This window comes from Microtus oregoni, unplaced genomic scaffold (genome assembly GCF_018167655.1).
Source record: "Microtus oregoni isolate MIOR12 unplaced genomic scaffold, Mior012 000100F_ref0000014, whole genome shotgun sequence".
NCBI lineage: Eukaryota > Metazoa > Chordata > Mammalia > Rodentia > Cricetidae > Microtus > Microtus oregoni.
In genome coordinates, this window is record NW_024544713.1 from 2559067 (window position 1) to 2570842 (window position 11776).

The 11776-nt window shown below is 44.5% G+C and overlaps 1 pseudogene; it reads right to left on the reverse strand.

The window, feature by feature from the left end:
* Window positions 1-690: 690 nt before the first annotated feature.
* On the reverse strand, window positions 691-9500 carry LOC121443122 (annotated as a pseudogene).
* Between the last annotated feature and the right edge of the window lie 2276 nt (window positions 9501-11776).

Consider the following 11776-nt stretch of genomic DNA (forward strand, 5'->3'; position numbering starts at 1 on the left):
CAAGCACACCTAATTGTTAGTGGCCTGTAGACTCACTCCCAACTACCCCCTGGGGTTAAAAAGAAAACAATTCCCTCTAGGATGGCCCCAGTTAAGTCAGAATTAAAGTAGGTCTGTCAGCATCCTGGACACTGAAACAACTTGAGAGACTAGATCTACCTTTCTAAGGATGGGCAGTTTATTCAATTAATGTTTGGGAATTCCTAGTTGTCATGCGAGGATAAGAATTAAAAGGTATGCTCAGCCTAGATATAGGAGGGAGGGCCTTGGACCTTCCCCAAAGCAATGTGCCTTACCCTCTCTGAGGATTGGATGGAGGAGGGGAGAGAGTGGGAACTTGGATTGGTATGTATAATGAAAGAAGATAGTTTGTTTTCTTTTTAAAAAAATTAAAAAATAAAATGAGAAATACAGAAAAATTAAAAACATTATAAGGTAGAGATCTCTCTCTTCCTTGTACCTTTCTCTACTGCCTAACTGATTTGGCTGAGTGAGTCTCACTGTCACTACCTTTCTGCTGAATGGAGCCCCAAGCACTAGTCACACAGGTCACTGCTTGCCACCACCAGAAGGCATGACAACTTCCCCCTTCACAGGCAGCAGTCACGGATGCATCTCTGGCTACAGTGGCGATTCTCCTGTTACTTCAATATTTTAAAACACGGCAGCAGCATCCAAAAGAATTTCGTTTCATTTAAGTATTTGAAAGTTAAGAATGGTCTTCAGGCGACAACGAGTTCCATTTTGTCTTCTCTGGGTAGAGGTTTGGTCTGTTCTTGAATGTTCCGGGGTGGAGAAGCTAAGAGAAAGCACAGGATGTAGAGGTCTCCTCAGAGCAGCCACCCCCTCGTTCTCACCTTCACCATCTACCGAGAGGGAGCAGCATTCTTGCTTGCAGAGCTGACCCTGGAGGATGGATTCCTGTCAGATTTCTTTGGCTCAGGTGCAGACATGGAGTCTCGGTGGTTTTTGTGCCATCTTTCCCGGCCAGCTCCCTCCAGTGATCTGGGTTCCCTCCATTTCCAGGACCACAGCGGGAGTTTCCTCTTTGGCTTCTTGGGACACTCACCCCATCCATTTTATATCCCTTTTTCCTTGATGGTCGTTCCTCAGAGGGCTGAGCTGGGGCTACTTTCTCTCCACGTCTTGTAGGAAACTGCTCCTCTGTGCCTGAGCTTTGAGATCAAGGAGGAGGGTTCAAGCTTGGGTTCAAGCTTGGCTTCACGAACCATGCATTCTCATTTGGTGGAGGGGCTGGCAAAACCTTTAGAGGACGTTCAGCTTCAGAGATTGAAGAGTAACAGTCTTCTTTATTGAGTGTTTCATTTTCTAAAGACTGTTCGCTCTCTCCTTCACATATTTCCTCCAGATGTGGTTGCGGGCCCAGTCTGTGATGATTCACTTCCTGTCCTCCACCATTCTCTTTCCCAAATTGCTTCACTTCACCAACTCGGGCTTCTCTCCTGGGACTGGCAGGCTAGTTTTGGCTCACATCCAGCTGATGCTACAACTCCTGGTCCTTCTGTAGTTTCTTCTACTTCTCTATCTCTAGCAGCTGTGTCAACAAACAGGCTTTGCCCCTCTGAAGACAGAAGCCACTCAACTGGACTAGGAGGTGAAAAGTTTCTGCAGCCCAGTAAGCCTCTCCAAATCAGACCAAATCAAACTGAATTAGAAAAAGACTGTTTAATAGACACCATGCTCCTGGGTCGCTTGCCAGCCACCCAGAGGGGAAATGGGAAAGGAATACTGGGAAAAAGTGGTTGTTCTCCCCCAGGAGGCAGTTTAAATACCCTGTGGGAGTGGTATTGGGCATTTCTCCGGAGAGGTCATTGTTTGGCAGGCTTTCTCAGTGCCAGAGTATGGACTGAGGCAACTCCAAGAGAGGGAGCCTTGGGATGGATCTTTCACCAGAACATTCCAGACTCTTTGGATATATGAATGCCAGGGGTTGGAGTGAGACTTCCATGCAAACATTCCAGACTCTTTGGATATATGGATGCCAGGGGCTGGGGTGAGGCTTCCATCAAAACAAGAGGTGCTAGCAAAGGAATCATCTTCCTTAGGTATACTCCAAGGTTTTAGATTCAGTTGGGACTGTTTTTTTTTTTTGCGGGGGGGGGGGGTAATGTCTGTCATCATACCTATAATTGCCCCAAGAGTAATCATCTCTGGAGCTCCATGACCAACTGTCCCATGTGTCATACTGGTCTTCATAGCTGCCACCACCTCCTCAGTAGTCATCATCCCCATGGTACACACTAGCAAATGCTCTTCTGCCACTACCTATCCTGGAGTCACAGCCTTGCTCATAGTCTCTGCTGCGTTCTTCATCATAGCTTGCCAACGCCCACAGCAATCGATGTCTTGGTTTGTGCAGTCCATTATGTGTCCTGATACCTGTCACAGTACTGATCTGAAGATCTTGATACTTGTCTCCAAAGCTATCATCACCTTTTTTAGGTAGGTAGCCATCAACTTTGTCTGCGGCAGGACGGGCCCTACAGTCTGTCTGTTTCGTCAGAATCCCAAATTCTATCCCCACCAAAAACACAATCTTCCCTGTCTTTATTCTGTGTTTGGCTAACGATGTCCACTCAAATTATCCTGTTACCTAGAGACCTGTCATTGTGTCTCAGAGTACTGAGTAGAGAATCCAAGCCCTCAAATTCCGCGTAGCCAACTTTCAACCTGTCTGGATTACTGGGTTCACGAGGTATGCATACAACACTGATATTTCATCGTCTCAAGAATTTCTTAATGGGGTCTTCTGTCATATCATAGGGCGGGTTCCTTAGAAAAGTAGGGTGGAGATTTTGGAAGACGACTCTGGTCGATATTGGGTTCTCAAGCAGCCTGTGGAGCAGTGGGAAGGATAGGATGGTGGGTTGGAGGTGCCCTATACACATTGCCATCATTACTATGCCAAGTTATTGACACATTTCTTTCCAGATTGTCTGTTTTGTCAGCACAGATGTCTGGTTGGGAGACATGGGTGTTTCCTCCACCAGTGCCCACATCCCCAGCCAAAGAGTCTGTTAGGGAAATGGTCTTCGCCTTTTTCTTATTTTTTTTTCTGCTGAGGCAAACATGTTGGGAGAGGGAGAAAGAACACAAGGTAAAAAATGGTTTTTAAAGTTAGGATTTTCTTATGGCATTTCAATACATATGTATTAATTTACTTTCCATACATGTTTTCCTATATGTTGCCCTCTCCTACTGTCATCCTTCCCGCCTACTTCTTCTTGGTACATTCATCCCTCTTTGTAGTCCCCCAACATGTATTCCATCACTATAACTTTTCTTCTCTTCAGCTTCCCTTAAGACCTTTTCTCGCGATCCTTCTTTCTAGTTTCATCACACACACCAAGATTCTGTGAGAGAAAACACTCAGTATTTGACTGAGTCTAGCTCACTTCATTTCATGTAATGATGTCCAGTTCTGCTCATTTTCTGCAAATGTCACAGTTTCATTTTCTTTTCTGTGGAATAAAATTTTGTTGTGCATGTGTGTCCTTTATCCATGTCCTTTATCTATCCATCTGTTATGTTGGGACCTAATGGAGTCCTGGCCTTCCTACTCATCTCCCCTGTTGGTGACCTTTGTCCTTGTTGTCCTGGGTTTCTGAGAAACTTGCAAGTTCCGAGCTCTCAGAGTTTTTTTTTTTCTTACAACCCTGCTTCCTGAGTACACGTTTCCTTGGCCCTAACCCGAGGATCCAGCGATGAGATCTCCATCCTGTTGGCCCACCTGTCTGGATTAGGTATAAAACCCCTTGGTGATGTAGAATAAAGGATTCTGATTCTGCAACATCAAAAGTGCATGTTCCATTAATCCTGATGTCCTTCGCTCCGACTTGGCTTTAGCTGCGCTGGCACGGCACTGTCAATCAATATCTAGGCTAGTTTTATTTCCTAGGTATCGTAAATAGTATAGCAATAAACATGGCTGTGTAGGTATCTCTATGGTATATCAACTTAGAGTCCTTTGGGTATATATGGTGTAGCTGTACCATATTGCAGTTATAGTTTCTTTTAGTTGTGAGCAGCTTCCATACTATTTTCCATAGTGGTTACAATGGTTAATTTTCATTGCCAAATATGCTGGATTTGGAATCAGTGCAGAATACAAGTCAAAGTATCTATGAGGGTACTTCTGAAAAGGTTTAACTGAGCATGGAAGACTTACCCAGAATGTGGATGACACTCACTCCATGACCTGGGGTCCTGAACTGAATGAAAAATGAGAAACTAGGGGTACAGACGAAACTCCATTGCTAGAGTGCTTGCCTCATGTGCACAGTCACCTAAAACCAAGCACAGTTGCCCAGTGCTGTACTCCCAGCACTCAAGAGGTAGACGCTGGAGGATCAGGAATTCAGGGTCATCCCTGAATACATATTGAATTTAAGGGAAGCCTATCCTGCATGAGACTCCCTCTCAAGGGGAAGAGGGAAAAGAAAAGAGAAGGAAGAAGAGAGAGGAGAGAACAAGTTGAGCGGCAGCATTTGCCTGCATTTGCTTGATTGGAGACCCAGCAGAACCCGCTTCCTTGCTCCCCTGCTATGCTTCTGCCTTCCCCACTAGCAAAGACTCTACCCTCAAGCTGCGAGTCAACTCAATGCCTTTATTAAGTTGCTCTTGTCAGGCATTTTGTCACAATATGTAAGTTAAATAAGACAGAAAATTGGTTCTGAGGAGTGGGGCTGTTGCTATGACAAACATACAAAGCATGTAGGCTTGGGAATTGGTTACAAGGGAATGTGGAAGAGTCAAAACTCAGGACTAGAAAAGACCTAAAATCCTGTAAACATATCTTAATGGGCCACTGTGGTGGGAGTATGGAAGACTCAACTACTGATTGGAATGTAGACGGTATAGGTCTCCCTTGTAAGGTTTCAGAGAGAACTAAATTCTCTATCAAAAACTTAGCTAGAGACTATTTGGATGACATTCTGGCAAGGAACCTTGCATTATCCTGGCCATGTCCTGAGAATTTGAGATTGGATGAATTAAACAGTAGCATACTAATTTGGTTAACAGAGGAAATGTAAAGAAATAACAGGATTCAAGCTGTGTCAATCATTCTTATCGAGGTCAGCAGTGAAAAAGAATAAGTAAAGCAAAAAGATATGGGGAAAAAATGTGAAATTTGACCAGGAAAAGAACATGGGCAAATTTAAAGTTGCAGACAAGATGGGTGCCCAGAAAGTCACTGTAATTAGTAGAAATTAATAAAATTACCTGGCATGAGTGAGAAGGAAACACGGAACATGCAACAAACCCACTTAGGAGTATATTAGAGGGGGCATGTACAGGCCTGAGGAAGTCAGTGTACGGTGGGGGGGGGGGCGCATCGTGTGTTCAAAAGCTGCCTAGTGCATATGCATAGGGGGTTGACTTGGCTAAAGTCATACACAGATGATGGGGCTCACGCATGTGCACAAGGGCTTAGCTGAGTCATGTGTGGATGATGCAACCACGCATGCACATGGGTCACGCGGGTCCCTGGGGCCATTAGGCACGTCTGCCTGAGGGCTTGTCCACACATGCATGGCCCTATAACCCGGAAGTGGCATCCTTATTGTGGCTGAAATCATAACAATTAGCACCATTAAATTCAAGTTCCTGTTGGGCATCCTTATTGTGGCTGAAATCATAACAATTAGCACCATTAAATTCAAGTTCCTGTTGGGTAGTGGTGGCATGCACCTTTAATCCTAGCACATGGGAGGCAGAGACAGGCAGATTACTGTGAGATTGAGGCCAGCCTGGTCTACAGAGCAAGTTCCAGGACAGGCTCCATAGCTACACTGAAAAACCCTGTCTTGAAAACAAAACAAAACAAAGAAAAAATTCAGGCTCCTTTTCTTGTAGCTGTTACTTGTTCTCAAGGTTCCACTGCAGTACAGTGTCAAACAATAGGTTTTCACAAAATGGTACCCAACCCCTGCATTCCCAGTATTACAATGACAGAGTGAGAGTCCTTCCCACTGAGTTCTATACGTAATCACTGGCTCATCAAATCTTGCAACTGCTTTTGAGGTTTGTAAAAATCTGTGCATTTACTCTGGGGATAGGTCTTCCAGTTTGTTTTCACCAGGGATGCTCTACTTACCTTTAGGAGGATCCTTCTGTGTCATCACCCCAACTGTGGAGCCATGCAGCTGACATCTTTTTTCATGGGCAGCCCATCTTTCCCTGATACCTTTGTGGTATCTCATCACTACCTTTGTGAAGTTCTGGAGCTCTTCCTCTTCTTTTGGAATAAAGTTGAACTTTCTGTTATCTTTGTGTATTCTTCACCAAGCCATCTAGAAAAGCAGCATCTAGTCAATTTTCTTACCTTGAACCTTGGAAAAGAAGAGAAAAGTCTCTCTGTGTAGTACAGGCAGGCCTGGAACTCATATGTATTCTAGATTGGCATTAAACTTATGACAATCCTTTTGCCTCAGCTTCCTGGGTGCTGTAATCACAGGCCTTAACCACTACCACCACATCTGACTTTCAGCATGCATCTTGCTGTTTACAGACATGACAAGTACCATGAGGATGAAGAGGTGGAGACAAGAAAGCATAGGAGAAATCCTGGAATTTACTATCAATATGTACTTATTCTTAACCGTGAAATTGAACAAAGAACATGGAAATGAACTTACAATAAACCTGATCATGCCAGAAGGTAACATTTCTTCTTGTTCTCCAGATGGCCCTCCAAGTTTTTTGTTGCTTTATTGGTTGGTTTTGTGTTGTTTGTTTGTTTGGGGTTTTGGTTTTTTGACAGAGTTTCTCTGTGTCACTTTGACTGTCCTTACTCTGTAGACTAGGCTGGCCTCAAACTCACAGAGATCCACCTGCCTCTGCCTCCTGAGTGCTGGGATCAAAGGCGTGTGCCACCACTGCCTGGCTCAAATTTTTAAAGTTGATTGTGTCTACCACTGTGGAGGGTGAATACTGTGTACTCAGGAGCCTCATGAGTCTCAGCTCCATTTTAGAAATGTCAGCCAATTTCTATACTACTCAACCTCTGTCCCAAAGTCCAGAAGAACAGGACAAACATACTGCTCTGACCCCAAAGCACAGGTAGTCACTCTAGCTTACAATTATACACATTTTATTGTATATTACATTATATATACACACAATTATATACATTATATATACAACTATACATATAATGATATACATTGCATAATTAAATTTAATTAATTTCTTTATTGGAAAATTGCATCCCCAGATACGTGTGTGCATATGTATGTGTATGTGAACAATTATAATTATAATATATCCACAATTATATATCTCTGGTAATAGAGACCCTTATACACATACACACACACTGTATATATACATGTATATACACTGTATATATACATGTATACAGTGTGTGTGATTTTGTGTGTGTGTGTGTGTATATATATATATATATATATACATACAGTGTGTGTGAATTTATATATGTATATATGCAAACCTACATACCCATTTAGTCACATCTACAATATTCCAACTCATCATTTTCAGGCATAAACGGCCACTACCTGTTGTTATGATTGTTGTCACTTTAAGAGACAAACCACGCCCACTCCCTGCGGCCCCTCCCCTCCTCTCGCCATCTTGGCTTCTGTTTGTCCCTTTTGGCGCGCTTTCCCGCTTTCCTTTCTGTCTCTCTGTCCTCTTCTCCTTCTCCCTCCCTCTCTCCTCTTAGTAATAAATATTCTGTACAATGTCTGTCCGCATGTCTCCCACCTGCTCGCCCGTCCAGCCGCTTGCCGCTGGGAAACTGCGCCATCCAGGGACTCCCTGGTATCAGGACCTTCTGTGAGCTGCTCGGAACCTGCAGACAAAATCATAACACCTGTCACACTCAAACCTCCCTTTTGCATCTACAATCATATCCATCTACTATCTACACAATAATATGTAGGAGGGACACAGCACCATAATTGTTTACACATACTCTCACTTTTTTTTTTTGCTTTCCTATATAGTCCAGTCTTGTCTTCACTGGTAACCACATTTTCTTTTATAGTACTAGCAGTCAACCTAAGCAGGAAACGTAAGAGCTTTCTCAAGCTATGCAAGTTTCTTAGTACTGACTTCCATCCTCAGACTCCTTGCTTTATAAATATGCCTAAGTATTTTGTGTGACATTCTAGCTCTCTGCTCCTTAACTTACAAAACGTTTCCTTTTCACTTTTAAACTATTCCAGTTGGCTTCATCAAAAACTTGCAAGGATCCTCCTGCCTCTACATTCTGAGTGTTGGGATGACAGGCATGTGAGGGGGACTTCGCAGGTGGCCAGCAGACGGGGAAGTGAACTGCAAAGCGGTAAGAATGAAAACTCAGTTCATATTGACTTTGTCAACTTTGATCAAACTTGGAGTCTGATGCCATGAAGTTCATTGCCAGTATATTTAAATATTGCATAATTTGGAAAAAGGTTTCCTGGTGTAATACAATCCCCAGAGTACAAGAAAACATAATTATATCAAAACTCAACTCAAGATACACATTATTTCTTCCAAGAAGATGGGTTCTGGAGATAGGCAACCTGTACTAACTTAAGGGCCTAGGGAAAGATCTGGCTTGGTCTTGTCATGCAGATATTATAGAGGTCATTTGACAGCCACCTCTGATCCTGGTTGTGGGAGCATGGGGAAGCCCTTGCCTGTACAAATAATAGAAGAGTCATTTAGACTATTAGGTATCTCCAGTAGTGCTTGTGGAAGCTTGGGAAGCTACCGGTTGCAAGAGCCTTGTTATCATTTAGATTATTAACCATCTCTTGTCCTAGTTGTAGGTTAATATGGACCTGCTCAACAGATAGCACAGATCACCAGGCTGTTAATCACCTCCAATTACTAGATTTCTGGATGCAAGAACAGGTTTTACATCCATTCTTTTGAGAGAAAACTCCTGTGTGCTTAACATTCCTGGTTGTTCTGGATTCTGGAGATCTGTGGGTGTAGGGCCCACAGGTCTTCCCCTCCTCCTGGGGCTCATATTGAGGATAGCTTAAAGTTTCTGGCAAAACATCTCCAGCAAAACATCCTGTTTGTTCCTGTGCTCCCTCTGCCCCCCTGGTGGTTAGCTATAGGACCTTGTTTATGAGCCTGGTAATTTCCCACCTGCCTGGATTGCTTCCCTTAGCTAAAATTGTATTTGGACAGCCCAGGGCTGGTCCTCCCTTGACTGGGGGCCCAGGGTCCCTCAGATTCTTCTCTCTCTTTTTTCTTTTTCTTTTCTTTTCTTTTTTTTTCTCCCCACTGTGAAAGGATTCTTGGAGTGGCCTCTGACCCTTCTGGCTTCTAAGTCACCGCAACCTGATCCAGTCAGGCAGTAGCACCCCACCTGTGGGCAAAGGATACTCTCCCACAGGTCCTGCAGTATTTGCCACCAATTTACACCCTCCCTCTAGAGGAAGAGACGTCTCCCTGTGGGCCTTTTCGCCAGTTTTCATGGTTTCAGCAATGGGAAGCAAGCCATCCAAACCCATCAATCCGGCCTCCCTCCTGGGATGCCTTTTAGAGACCCTAAAACCCCAGGCCTTAGGCAGAAAAAAAAAAGAAAGAAAAAAAACCCAGGCCTTAATGCCCTACTTACAGATTCTAACACTTGTTTGTCTTTGTTCAAAAAAATGGCCTCGTTACAATTTAGATAACAATTTAAAGTGGCTGCCTAATGGCACCTTTGATCCTGATATTTTACAGGAGCTTTCTAACTACTGTCAGTGCACAGGCAAATAGAAGGAATTTCCTTACATCCAAGCCTTTTACTATTTAGGCTCTAAGTCTAAGCCCTCTGTCCTTGCAAGGTGTTCACCTGCTCACATGTTCCTGGCTATGCCATCTGAGGTAGAAGAACCCTCCACTTCCACTCTGAACTCAGCTAATGAATCCCTGCCTTTTCGACCTCAGCATGCAGTACCCCTATTCCTTCAACTCCTACCCCCATTCCTCCAGCCCCTACCCCTGTTCCTTTAGTTCCTACCACAGTGTCTTCAGTCCCTACCCCTGTTCCTTTAGTTCCTACCACAGTCTGTTCAGTCCCTACCCCTGTTCCTTTAGTTCCTACCACAGTCTCTTCAGTCCCTACCCCTGTTCCTTTAGTTCCTACTGCCATCCCTTCAGCTCCCATTCCTGTTCCTTCGGCTCCTACTGCAGTCCCTCCAGCACCTAACTCCATTCCTTCAGCTACTGCTCTGAACCCTACTAAGGAATCCACACATGATCAACCTCAACAGACAGATACTTCTGCCCCTTTACTTCCTGCTGCCTTGCCACCTCCCTCCGCTTACTCTTCAGCTCTCCCCACCCCCAGCTACCTGCTCCAGCAGCCCCACTGAATAATTCTTCCTCTCCGGTGCCTGGCCACAGCAGTCACCCAGTTCTGGCACCCACTTTACCCCTCCATTCACACGCTCATGTGCTGCTATGAAACCCAACCCTTACCAAGCCAAGCCGACTGCAGTTCTCCCATTATGAGAGGTGGCTGGCGTAGATGGATTGATTAGGGTACATGTTCTTTTATCCCTCACAGAACTCTCCTGTACAGAACAAAAACTGGGGTCCTATACCCCTTAATATCTCAAATCTCCTGCCTCAACATTAATTACTCCTTATCTCATTCCTGCATAGAAACCATAGAGGATCTACTGCTCCACCCCTCACATTTACAGGAGGGCAAACTGTCCCAGGCCACGTATATACCTGGTACAACGATGGCAGCTCCTTTTTATGTGAAGGGACCTATAGAGCAGGCTATGCCATAGTATCAGATACTGAGATAGTGGAGTCACAGGCACTCCCTGCCCTTACCACTAATCAGCAGGCTGAGTTGATAGCCCTTACCCATGCCTTCCAGTTAGCACAGGGACAATCTTTAAATGTTTACACAGACTCCACATATGCCTTTCATATCCTTCTGTCCTACACAGCTACCTGGAAGGAGTGTGGGCTTCTTACGATAAAAGGAGGATCCATAACTAACTCAGGTTACATTATGAACCTATTAAAAGCCTCCCATCTCCCCAAAGCTATAGGAATTATTCACTGTTGGTCTCATCAGACTGAAAGTTCCATTATTTCCAAGGGAAATAACTGGGCTGACCAAGCAGCTAGAACAGCAGCATTCCAGAGCCCCACACTACCTAGTCACCTCAGGGGGTCCATACAGTACAGCACACATTTTCACAGACACCCCGTTCAGTATAGTTCATACATTCTCACAGACAGCTCCTGACACCTGAAAGTTCTGTCCTACCTACATCAGCTCTTTCATCCTAGTAGCAAAGCTCTGTTTTATTTTGTCAAGGCTCACCTCCAACCCACCCCTGAGGACTTAGAGTTCTTAAAAGCTATCACTGCCTCTTGTAAAATCTGTCAAAAGTCAGATCCCAAGACCAAATATTGTAGCTTCCCTATTCCCACCTACCAGGCCAGGGGCTCCCTTCCAGGAACTGACTGGCAACTGGATTTTACTCATATGCCCACGGTCAGAAGAGCTAAATATCTCCTGGTCTTGGTGGACACCATGTCTGGGTGGGTCGAAGCCTTCCCCACCACTAACAAGGTGGCCCAGACAGTCTCTGATGTTCTTCTCTGAGAAATCATCCCCCAGTTTGGAATCCCAATCTCTCTTCTGTCAGATAATGGCCCAGAGTTCACTTCCCAGATTTCCCAAAATTTGTCTAAGGCTCTTAACATCTCTTGGCAGTTTCCCATATGCCATATCCCATACCACCTTCAGTCTTCAGGGAAGGGAGAATGAACT